At 41.4% G+C, this 12857-nt stretch overlaps 1 protein-coding gene across 1 annotated transcript in view; it reads right to left on the reverse strand.

Moving 5' to 3' along the window:
- The window catches only part of LOC126260602 (nephrin-like), a 769721-nt gene that overhangs the window by 13327 nt on the left and 743537 nt on the right, over positions 1-12857 (reverse strand). The window lies entirely within an intron of this gene.

Below are 12857 nucleotides of genomic sequence, written 5' to 3' on the forward strand. Positions count from 1 at the left end.
TCATGAGGTTGTCTCTATACCCGTACACGTCCATCCACTCGATACAACTTGAAATTAGACTCGCCCGACCAGACAACATGTTTCCAGTCGTCAACAGTCCAATGGTGGTATTGACGGTCGCAGGTGAGGCGTAGAGTCTTCTGTCGTACAGTCATCAAGGGTACACTAGAGGGCCTTCATCTCCAAAAGCCCATATCAATGAAGTTTCGTTGAATGGTTCGCACACTGACACTTGTTGATGGTCTAGCACTGAAATCTGAAGTAGTTTGCGGAAGGGTTGCACTTCTACATCTACATCTACATCCATACTCCGCAAGCCACCTGACGGTGTGTGGCGGATGGTACCCTGAGTACGTCTATCGGTTCTCCCTTCTTATCCAGTCTAGTATTGTTCGTGGAAAGAAGGATTGTCGGTATGCTTCTGTGTGGGCTCTAATCTCTCTGATTTTATCCTCATGGTCTCTTCGCGAGATATATGTAGGAGGGAGCAATATACTGCTTGACTCTTCGGTGAAGGTATGTTCTCGAAACTTTAACAAAAGCCCGTACCGAGCTACTGAGCGTCTCTCCTGCAGAGTCTTCCACTGGAGTTTATCTATCATCTCCGTAACACTTTCGCGATTACTACGTATATGATCCTGTAACGAAACGCGCTGCTCTCCGTTGGATATTCTCTATCTCTTCTATCAACCCTATCTGGTACGGATCCCACACTGCTGAGCAGTATTCAAGCAGTGGGCGAACAAGCGTACTGTAACCTACTTCCTTTGTTTTCGGATTGCATTTCCTTAGGATTCTTCCAATGAATCTCAGTCTGGCATCTGCTTTACCGACGATCAGCGTTATATGATCATTCCATTTTAAATCACTCCTAATGCGTACTACCAGATAATTTATGGAATTAACTGCTTCCAGTTGCTGACCTGCTATTTTTTAGCTAAATGATAAGGGATCTATCTTTCTATGTATTCGCAGCACATTACACTTGTCTACATTTAGATTTTATTGCCATTCCCTGCACCATGCATCAATTCGCTGCAGATCCTCCTGCATTTCAGTACAATTTTCCTTTGTACAACTTCTCGATACACTACAGCATCATCTGCAAAAAGCCTCAGTGAACTTCCGATGTCATCCACTAAGTCATTTATGTATATTGTGAATAGCAACGGTCCTATGACACTCCCCTGCGGCACACCTGAAATCTCTTACTTCGGATGACTTCTCTCCATTGAGAATGATATGCTGCGTTCTGTTATCTAGGAACTCTTCAATCCAATCACACAATTGGTCTGATAGTCCATATGCTATTACTTTGTTCATTAAATGACTGTGGGGAACTGTATCGAACGCCTTGCGGAAGTCAAGAAACACGGCATCTACCTGAGAAGCCGTGTCTATGGCCCTCTGAGTCTCGTGGACGAATAGCGCGAGCTGGGTTTCACACGATCGTCTTTATCGAAACTCATGCTGATTCCTACAGAGATGATTTCTAGTCTCCAGAAAAGTCATTATACTCGAACATAATACGTGTTCCAAAATTCTACAACTGATCGACGTTAGAGATATAGGTCTATAATTCTGCACATCTGTTCGACGTCCCTTCTTGAAAACGGGGGTGGCCTGTGCCCCTTTCCAATCCTTTGTAACGCTACACTCTTGTAGAGACCTACGGTACACCGCTGCAAGAAGGGGGGCAAGTTCCTTCGCGTACTCTGTGTAAAATCGAACTGGTATCTCATCAGGTCCAGCGGCCTTTCCTCTTTTGAGCGATTTTAATTGTTTCTCTATCCCTCTGTCGTCTATTTCGATATCTACCATTTTGTCATCTGTACGACAATCTAGAGAAGTAACTACAGTGCAGTCTTTCTCTGTGAAACAGCTTTGGAAAAAGACATTTAGTATTTCGGCCTTTAGTCTGTCATCCTCTGTTTCAGTACCATTTTGGTCACAGAGAGTCTGGATATTTTGTTTTGGTCCACCTACCGCTTTGACGTAAGACCAAAATTTCTTAGGATTTTCTGCCAAGTCAGTACATAGAACTTCATTTTACTTTGAGCTATTTTCTCCAGTCGTCGTCGGTCCCGTTCTTGCAGGATCTTTTCCCGGCCGCAACGGTCCGAGATTTGATGTTTTACCGGATACCTGATATTCACGGTACACTCGTGAAATGGTCATATGGGAAAATCCCCACTTCATCGCTAACTTGAAGATGCTGTGGCCGATCGCTCGTGCGCCGACTATAACACCACGCTCAAATTCACTTAAATCTTGATAGCTTGCCATTGAAACAGCAATAACCGACTAACAACTGCACCAGAGACTTTCTTTCTCACATAAGCGTTGCCGACCGCAGGACCGTATTCTGCCTGTTTACAAATCTCTGTATCTGAATACGCATGCCTGTACCAGTTTCTTTGGGGCTTCAGTCTATTTTCGTGGCTGCCGAAGGGCAAACACCGGTCAATAGCGGTCGAAGTATGAAGAATGTGTATGAGATAGCATATCTGTCTACAACCTCCGCTGTGGGATGGTGCGACGAATTGTGCTGCCGCTTCATGGTAACACACGTCCACAGATCGCAAATGTCGTAACGCTGAAGTTACGCCAACTCAAGTGGGAGACGCCCGAGCACCAGCCCTTCAGTGTATATCGTTCTGAACTGGAAAGACAGGTTTCTGTCACAAATACTTAAATTTGAAGATGATTCTGAGTAATAGAAACATGTGTCTACTTAAAAATGTGCAGCTGAGGCATAACAACAAATGAGAATTATGTCAACTATCAATACAGTTGCTGAATCTCTTAAGACGAATATGTCGGCTGTAGTGAAGAAAGAAGTTTGTGTAAATAGTCCAGCTTTCACACCATTATTTAGCATTTTGTAGAAGCCAGTTCTCAGTATTTGTCTCGATACTAAAATATGTTAAAAGTTCAAGGATTCTTTTATAGCCCACAACTTCAAAAAAATCGAGTTTTTGATTAATTAGATGCAATAAAAGTGTGGGTTTCACTAGACTGGACGCCATAATTGATATTAAACACTAGCGCAAGAAGCATTATAACTTTGGTTTTTTATACATTCAACTTATTCAAGGCTCAAAAAAATTCTCTCTTCTTGTTATAGCTTAATTTGTTACAGTTGTGTCCCTTGGCAGTGTATGGCATGTTTGTTTAAAAATTCACCATCCTTACAAATAACGGTTGTAAAATTTTGTGTCTATGTGTCTGAGATACACGTACAGCCGTTTATTATAAGAATGATGGTCTTTGCTTGTTTATTGTTTAAATGTGTAAAGGTACACAGCAATGGAGGTCTCTTGTTATGGCCAAATTATGAAAGCACTAAAGCTACCAATACCGTTTCATCAACTGTTTGGCAGGGTGCAGTTCATGTATACAATTCCTCTTACAAGATGACTTCCTTCCGACTGTCATTTGGAAGCATTAATAAAAGCATCTGACAATCATGAGAATAGTTTCATCGTGCATCTGAATCGAAAGACATTTCTGACAGTGATACAACATATGGCAATGTGTAAACGGTCCAGGTGCTTCAGCCAAAAGTCTATTTATCATGTACAACCCTAGGATGTTTTCCACAAACTGGAAGAATGTCTACTGAAAATGTTATAAAACAGGCTCGTTGTAAAACAAGATATTGTGTATGCATTTTACAGGAAAAAAAATCATATTATGAAGATCTTATGAATGATGATAATAAAGAACATGCTGCTGGAACGAGTAATGCTGGGGGTAAAAAAGCTTTCTACTGCCTATCGTCGTGAGCAGTGGAGCAAGTCGACTACAAGGACATTCGTTGGAGTGGGCTGCATATATTCATAGGAAAAAGTAATTGATTTATGACCTCTCTCCCTGTCCGCTTAACATACTGTGCTGTCAAGTGGTTTATGAACACTTGGGGGTGGATTTACGAACCCCTTGAGATAATCTGTCCTTCTGAGAAACCAATCACAATCCTCCCCTCCCACTGCTCCTCCCCCAGCCCTCTGGAAACTTCCAACCCAGTACTTCCCCCTCGCCAAAACAAGTATACTTTGAGGCCAGAGTTATTTAAATAGCCATCATCCAATCTATCAATTTGATTGGCTAATAACTAAATCGATCAATTAACCCTTTCCTCTCAGAGAAATCACAGAGCCCCCCTTACCCCACAGCTGGAAATTGGTGTCTCTGTGCTTGACAGGAGGGACCCCATGACAGGAAATTCAGTTAAAAATATACTATTTATTTATAAAATTCAATTTGCAGAGGATGGATCTCTCTTGCTCATCATTCTCTCCTGTTTGGCAAGATGTAGATCTTGTAGAATACATAAAAGAGAAGTAATTAAATCGATCGTTTCTTTCCTATTCTGATCGCACAAGGAATACCATCAACATAACTAGCCACACATAACTACCCCGTTAAAAATCTTTCGATGATGAAGCATGTGCTGTCCGCTGTACACCAGCCTGACCACGTGCCAGCAACCTTGCGTATTCCCTCATGCTCAGGGCCCGCAACCACTGTTAGCTGCACCACACGCCAGCCGACTTTTGGGGCATGCAGACTGGATGTCACACTAAACAAATGCTTCAGGTGGGAGCAACCCTTCGATTTTTGATACCCAAGATATTACTATCGATACACTTGCTCTCTTTCTCTCTCTCTCTCTCTCTCTCTCTCTCTCTCTCTGTCCCTCTCTGCCTCAAGTGGCTGCTTCCTGTTTGTATGAACCAATGTACGCCAAAAACACACAGACCAAGACGCATCCCCCACACCTTCTCTCTGCCATAGCTGTCCCCTGCCCCCTCGACACTCATCATTTCTTAGTTCTCACATTTAAACTGCTATGGAAACCAGTAGCGAATGGAACAAAGACATTCAAGAAGAAGTAGGTAGCATCTGTCATGTGCCTCACTAACACTACCTTTATCCTGAACAAAGTAGTAGACATCTGGTAGTAAACTCTCCCTCACTCAATCAGCTTGACTGAATAGTTAATTAAGTCAATTACTTTGTGTGCAGCCAGTTTTTCCTTGAATTCTATTTGTGGATACTAGAAACGGTATGTTTGGCGATATTCGATCCACCAACTGTTTAGTTTCCAAACCCTTCTCTTCCACCTTCCAGATTTTTCCCCTTTCCTCCTATTGGGGATACTAGCACAGTTAGGTCATGTGGCAGGAGTCCATTACGTTGGGGGCAGTTGAAAATATGGAACTCAGCTCATCTGCATGGTATGTTCTTACACAATGTGTGGGAGGGGCTGGAGAGTTGCGTGCTCACAGTACCGCTATCGGAAACAACAAGTTGATCAATCGGGATTTTTACGTTGTGACTGTTTTTTTTAAGGACTATAGGATTCTTAAATTATTTCTCTCTGCTACATTCAGAAGGAGGAGGAAGGGCCTACTATGGAGTAGGATTAAGACAACAGCAACAAATATCACAGCAAAACAGAGTTGTCTGCGATGTATTGAGAAGCACTAAACATGACACACTTAAACCACAATCCAGTCCGTAGTAATAGTTGTCATGGCTAGACATTGGAGATCCCTGAAATGCTCTGACATAACACACGCTCGTGTCCCAATGCCTTGGCGATAGCGCCCGATTTTAGTCAGACTGTGCCCACTGGAAAAGATCACTTGCTCATAGTTGGTGTCCTGGATGACCGGAATGGCTCGAATTTGGATGTAATCAACACATCCGGTGCCAATACTCACCATGCTGGATCGCCTCAAATGTCGACATAAAAATCGGAGAAGACTTTCAACACACACGATCGCAGAGGCAGCCAAACCCAAGGTGAGTATTAGTTCGCTATTCACCCAGCTGACCAGTTCCTGAGGCTTAGCGATGGCTCGCGCCTTACGCTGGAAATGTCAATTCGCTCTGGTCACTGGGTACCCCTGCCAAGCACCCACATGCCAGGCCAAATCGTGCGAGGAAACAAGCCACGTATTTATCAGTGTAATTCCAATTAAATATTACTTTCGTTGCACCAATCTGGTGACAATCGACAATAGCAAAGCATCTGAAATGTCTCCTCCTGGTGACTGTGGCTCTGGAAATATAAATATTTGTACCATTCTTATGACTTGAAATAATTTTTGACGATATTCTTTCATTCCCATTATGCTATCGATTCACTGAAATCGCTGTTTTCCACATCAAATCCATACCTCCCTTATGACCTCACAGTCATCTCCTTCACGTAAGTCAGAACAAATACCACAGTAATTTTACATCCCGGTCACTTTATAAGAGTGCTGATCACAGAGAATCTATCACACATCCACTACTAAGCACAACACTTCGCCTATAACTGAATGCTGGTGACACCAAACAATATTGGGCGTAAATCTACGATCGATGGACATGCTCCATTTGTTTTTCTTGGCAGTGGCTCCAGTGTGTCTTAGGAAGAGAGTGGCTATCGTAATCGTCTTATAAACTACCTGCTATAAAAAACACGCTGGAAAAGACCATGCTATTGCTACCCTGCATGAAAAAGTGGTCTTCGTCTCAAAGGCACACACAAGAATCAGTAATGATATCCATGTTAAGAACTATAGATGCTTTATAAATCGATGTATGCTACTGCTTCCTAATGAAGTGGTCCTCCACACAAATGCACGATATTAAATATAGGCGGTTATAGCGAGGCTTGTATTAACTGGCCGAAAGTGTGGGTACACGTTGCCAGCCGTGTAACATCTTCAAAAAATCACCCTTCTTATTTAGAAAGCAATTCGGCTGAGAAACGTGGTACTAAGCCGAAATTTGCAATACCTTCATGCCGCTCCTAGGTATTTCTTACGCTAACGAACACAATCTGTAACGCATTCTATCTGGATAACATGTAGACAGTGCAACAGACGTACTGCGATATATCTGCAAGGCTATAGGCGAGGGAAGATGATGGTTGATTGAGAACATTCACCTAAAGAAGATGAAACTTTCTACCAGATTAAAGCCGGACCGAGTGTCGGTCCGGCACACGTTTCAATCTGTCAAGAAGTTTCATGTCAGTCCACACACCGCTGCAAAGTGAAAATCTCATTCTGGACCTAAAGAAGATGCTGCGCTGTGCGAGGAATCATTTACAAAACGCAGTTCTAGAATGAAGTCGTAAGGAAAGTACAACATTCTATGATCAATATGCTGGCTGTCAGATCCATAGCACTAAACTTTCTGGTAGAAATTCCGATTTGGAATAAAGTTTTTCCATTCAACCACACGCTTGCGTTGGATGTTAAGGGGATATGTTTTAGTGATCAGAGCCAATAGTGAAACATATTTGTGGCACTCTTATATCCCGGAACGAGTCACCTTTCTCGAACCTATCTGCTGAGTACACCATACAGCAGACTTCCCAAGTGGTTTTAGACTGTATCTCTACAAATTGTAAGTGTTTCTCAGTCATTGCTCCTAACAACCTGCAGTTTTGTCCACATGAACGTTCCGGTTTAAGTGGTAACTGAGCTGAAGTCAGAGAGCACCATATATACCACAATCTGTATCTCATGGAGAAACTGGGTGAGCTGGGTTAATGTGACAGGTCATGTTTTGACCACTCGGTGGAAATGGGAACAAATTGTCGTAGCTATGCCATCTATGTTCAGTGTGTAAAGACAGCGCCAAACGAATTATTCTCCTGCAACACGACATAGCAGAACAGAAAGTACAAGCAGTTACACTGGTGTTTCGTACTGGGAAAGCTAGGAGGAATGCACATCATATGGGGACTGGAAGATGGACAATGAATTTGCTACCACACTGTGGTGTGTTTCCTAACTGAATATTGATACATAAGTCCAAAGCAGATCTGCATCCCTCAGGGTGCATTCACGTATGTTACTCAGACATTATATCTATCCCAGTTATTTTATTCCAACCAGCAGAGAAAAACTACAAACTACAAAAACTTTGCTAATATAATCCATTACAAAACTGGCCTTCCTCTCTTTCGATATATCGAAAACATATACTGTGCTCACACCAAGAATATCGGGCGATCCTATTATATATACACGCATTGGTCCAATGGAGCTGATAGATAGTGATCGAAGTAACTCGCACGAAAGTGTATAGTTCCATCGCCCATAATATAGGAGTACCATATCCCATACTCTAACAACCACAAGGACGGGCTCCTTATGTTCTTACTTCATAAGCTGTTGTATTCCAGCTGTAACACATAGAATCAGTGTATGACTACAGTTTTGTACACTATCCTACATTTAGTTTCTTCACCACGACTTCGAGCTCTATGTCAAGTGCTGAACCGTCTTTAACACGTTTTGATCCGTTGCGACAATGTACTGTAATAAGCACCATAGTTAATAGTGCTCTCTAATTTAGCAATTTTACCACTTTTTCCACACTTTCAGCGCCAGTCAATGACATGACAACATGCTTCCTATTTTCTGTATCATCACCAAACAACCCCTCCATTAATTCGAGGTGTACCATATAGAAGATTGATAATGTAGATGGTTGACAGTGCAGTACTTCCATTCACGGTTAATTCTAGAACATATACACCAAATTATTCCAGACAGCGTCCTATACCAATGATGTTAAGTTATCTATATAGTTCTAGCACTTCGATCAAAGTGTGTCATTTAAGATTACGATTGCCTGTATTTCATTATGTAGATGAGAGTCACAGAGTACTCTTTCACTCATATGATAAAGTTTGAAATTGAAAGATCTTCCTGCATTGTCTTTGACCAACTGTGTATGCAGCACAGTCACCGATTTAATTTGCAGTTGACCATAAGTTGGTGGGTACTTCACCTGCTACATTCCATGTCTCATAAGGAAATAGATCGAGATGAATCTATAACTGCTACTCAGCAAAGGCTGCTCAATGCCAATCTGACTCACAGCACCCATTCAAGTGAACAACATCTTTCCAGACTCGTGCAAGTTGAGGAGGTTAGCACCGCTTATCTGGGTATAGCAGATATGAGAGTGTTGTAATGATATAAAAGACTGAGAAGAAGAAACGTGTGGTTTTTGCATGATGGAGCTCCAAATGGACGAAGTGTGAAGCATTTTACCTAAAACATCTCCGCTATCAATTCCAAACGATTTTTCTAGTGTCTGGGACCAATACCAAGAAGATATCGTCAAGAGAGAAATGATCGACACACTGCTAAAGCTACACGGTTCTGCACTTAAACACGCTATAATATTAAAGTCACGTGGTTTCCGAAATACTAGTCATGTAGGCTGCAACGCTCTTAACACACTAATACACGACATGTACGTCCAACGTCTACCATACGTTCACCTTGGAAGATTTCTATCCCATTCACCATGGTGACAAATTTTAAGATGATGAAACTACTTTCTTCTTCATCAAAGAAAACACGATTCTTTGTGATACATGTACAATACAGCTTTAGAGAGGTGTATAACACCCATTGTTCACATACGATTACGGTTCAGAATTTGTACTATGCTCACATCAGTCCTACAAAATGATCGTCAACGATAGAAAATGCATCTTACAAGGAAACAGACAAACTCGTAGCCGTGGCCTTTGACACGTGAAATTAGACGCTATACCACAGTAGCACTTTAACCAGGAAAATCATGAATAAAATGAATACAGTGCATTTGAAGTACCTCAGAAACATCTGTCACTAACTTAGAATCGCTGCAGTTATGAAAATGAACACTCGATTTCTGTGATTCAAATGTGGCAGAGAAATGGAGTATTTAGCATAAACATCGTTCGTCTAGAGGAGTGTGCTGCAATAGGTTTTTCATGGATGGACATGATTCACCAGACAAGTGTCAGAAGTCCTCTGTTGACTGTGGTATGGACATGTTTCCTATTAAAGACAGCAGGTAGATAGCGCTCTAAGTCACACAGAACAATCATCCGTAAATGAGTCAATACTACGCAACTAATGCAACCCAAGAGAACAAAGGGAGAAAACTGTTAAATGCGCGATAAAGGCCATGCAGCAGCATGAGAGGGAGATGCTGCTGCATCTCTCTCTCTCTCTCTCTCTCTCTCTATCTATCTATCTATCTATAATGGATAATCTGTCTACATTATATCATTCTTCATTACAACCTGTCTCAACTGATCACTCCATCTACTTTCTATAATTATTTAATGCAGATCCATGTCAATTTAGAGGCTGAGGGTTCTCCTTTCCAGGAAAGCATCGAAGACAACAGTCAGCTGGCATGTATCACTAATAACTCAACACATATACAGTGGAATGTTGTTAAAAGCCATGCAGCAACTATTTTGTAGGATAACTGTTAGATGATGCCGCATGGTTGTGACTGGACAGTACAGGGAAGCACATTGTCAATACTGTTTGTTAGTGAGGGCCAAACACGCAATACATTCTGTAGTTGTATACTGCAGTTCCTCCACAGGTATTTTTTTCTTCTAGGCTTCTGACTCATTTTATGCGGTGCACCACAAATTCCACTCCTGTGCCACCCTCTTCATCTCAGTGTAGCACTTGCAACCTACGCCCTCAGTTATTTGCTGGATGTTTTCCAATCTACGTCTGCCTCTACATATTTTGTACTCTACCGCTCCTTCTAGTACCATGGAGGTCATTCCCTGATATCTTAACAGATACTCTACCATCCTGCCCTTTCTCCTTATCAGAGTTTTCAACATATTCCTTTCCTCTCTGATACTGTGCATCACCTCCTCATTTTCTCACCTTATCAGTCCACCTAATATTCAACAATCGTCTGTAGCCCCACATCCCAAGTGCTTCGATTTTATTCTGTTCCACTTCCCCCCCCCTCCGTTCATGTTTAACTACCACACACTGCTGGGCTCCAAACGTACATTCTCAGAAATTTCTTCCTCAAATTAAGGCCTATGTTTGATACTACTAGACTTCCATTTGCCAGGAGTGTCCTCTTTGAAAGTGCTAGTCTACTTTTGATGTTCTCCTAGCACGATCCGTCATTGGTCATTTTGTTGCCTAGTTAGCAGAATTCTTGACTCAATCTACTTTGCGACCATCAATCCTGATGTTAAATCTCTCGCTGTTATCATTTCTGCTACTTCACGTTACTTTCGTCTTTCTTCGATTCACTCTCAATCCATATCCTCTACCCATCAGACTCTTCGTCCCATTCAGCAGATGATAAAGTCTCCTTCACTTTGACTCAGAACAGCAATGTCATCAGTGAATTGTATCATTGATATACTTTCATATTGATATTTAATTCCACTCTTGAACCTTTCTTTTATTTCCATCCTTGCTTCTTCGATGTACAGACTGAACAGAAGGGACGAAAGACCCTCTCTTAGACCCTTCTTAATCTGTGCACTTTGTTCTTAATCGTCCACACTTATTATTCCCTTTTGGGTGTTGTACGTGTCGTGTATTACGCACCTCACCCTTCCCCTATTTTTCTCAGAATTCTGAACACCTTGCACCGTTTAACATTATCGAACGATTTTTCTAAGTCTACAAATGCTATGAATGTGTCTTGATTTTTCAAATATCAACCGCAACGCTAGAATTGCCTCTTGTGTGTCTTAACCTTTCCTTAAACCAAATTAATCGCCATCTAATACATCCGCAATTCTTCTGTATGTTATTCTTGTCAGCAACTTGGATGCACGAGTTGTTAAGCTGATTGTGCGATAAAACTCGCACTTGTCAGCTCTTGCAGTCTTCAGAATTGTGTGGATGATATTTTTCCTTAACTCAGACGGTATGGCGCTAGGTTCATACATTCTACACACCAACGGGAATAATCGTTTTGCTACCACTTACACCAATGATTTTAGAAATTCTGATGAAATTTTACCTATCCCTCCTGCCTTATTTGATATTAAGTCCTCCAAAGACCTCTTAAATTCTGATTCTAATGCTGGATATTCCATCTCTTTTAAATCGGCATATCAGACAAATTTTCCCGCATAGATGCCTTCACTGTACTCTTTCTATCTATCCGCTCTCTCCTCTGTATTGAACAGTGGATTTCCTGTCGCAGTCGTAATGTTACCACCCTTGCGTTTAATTCCCCAATGGTTGTTTTGACTTTCTTATAAACAGAGTCAGTCTTTTCGACATCATTTCTTATTTGACTTCTTCACATTTTTCATGCATCCATTTCGTCTTAGCTTCCCTGCACTTCCTATTTATTTCATTCCTCAGCGACTTGTATTATTGTACTCCTGAACTTCCCTGAACATTTTTGTACCCCCGTCTTTCATCGATCAACTAAGGTATTTCTTCTGCTACCCATGATTTTTTCGCACTTATCTTTTCAACTTCTGTGATTTCCCTTTCTAGAGATGTCCATTCATCTTCAACAGTACTGCCTACTGAACTATTCCTTATTTATGTATCTACAGCCATAGGGACTTCAAGCATTTCTCGTCATACCTTAGTACTTCCGTATCCTACATGTTTGTGTATTGATTCCCCCTGACTTGTCTCTTAAACTTCAGCCTAGTCTTCATCGCAATTACACCGATATCTGAGTCTTTATCTGCATCTCTGGACACCTTACAATCTAATATCTGATTTCGGAATCACTGTCTGACCATGTTACAGTCTAACTGAAATCTTCCCGTATCACCCTACCGTTTCCTAGTATACTTCGTCTTGTTGCAATTCTTGAAAGGAATAGTTGTCATTACCAGCTGAAATTTATTATGGAACTCAATTAATATTTCTCGTCTCTAATTCCTTGTCCCAAGCCCATATTCTCCTGTAACAGTTTCTTCTACTCCTTCCCCTGCAACTGCATTCCAGTACCCCATGATTACTATATTTTCATTTCCCTTTACGTATGGTATTACCCTTTCAGTATCCATATATACTTTCTTTATA

The sequence above is a fragment of the Schistocerca nitens genome, chromosome 5 (assembly GCF_023898315.1).
Source record: "Schistocerca nitens isolate TAMUIC-IGC-003100 chromosome 5, iqSchNite1.1, whole genome shotgun sequence".
Lineage (NCBI taxonomy): Eukaryota > Metazoa > Arthropoda > Insecta > Orthoptera > Acrididae > Schistocerca > Schistocerca nitens.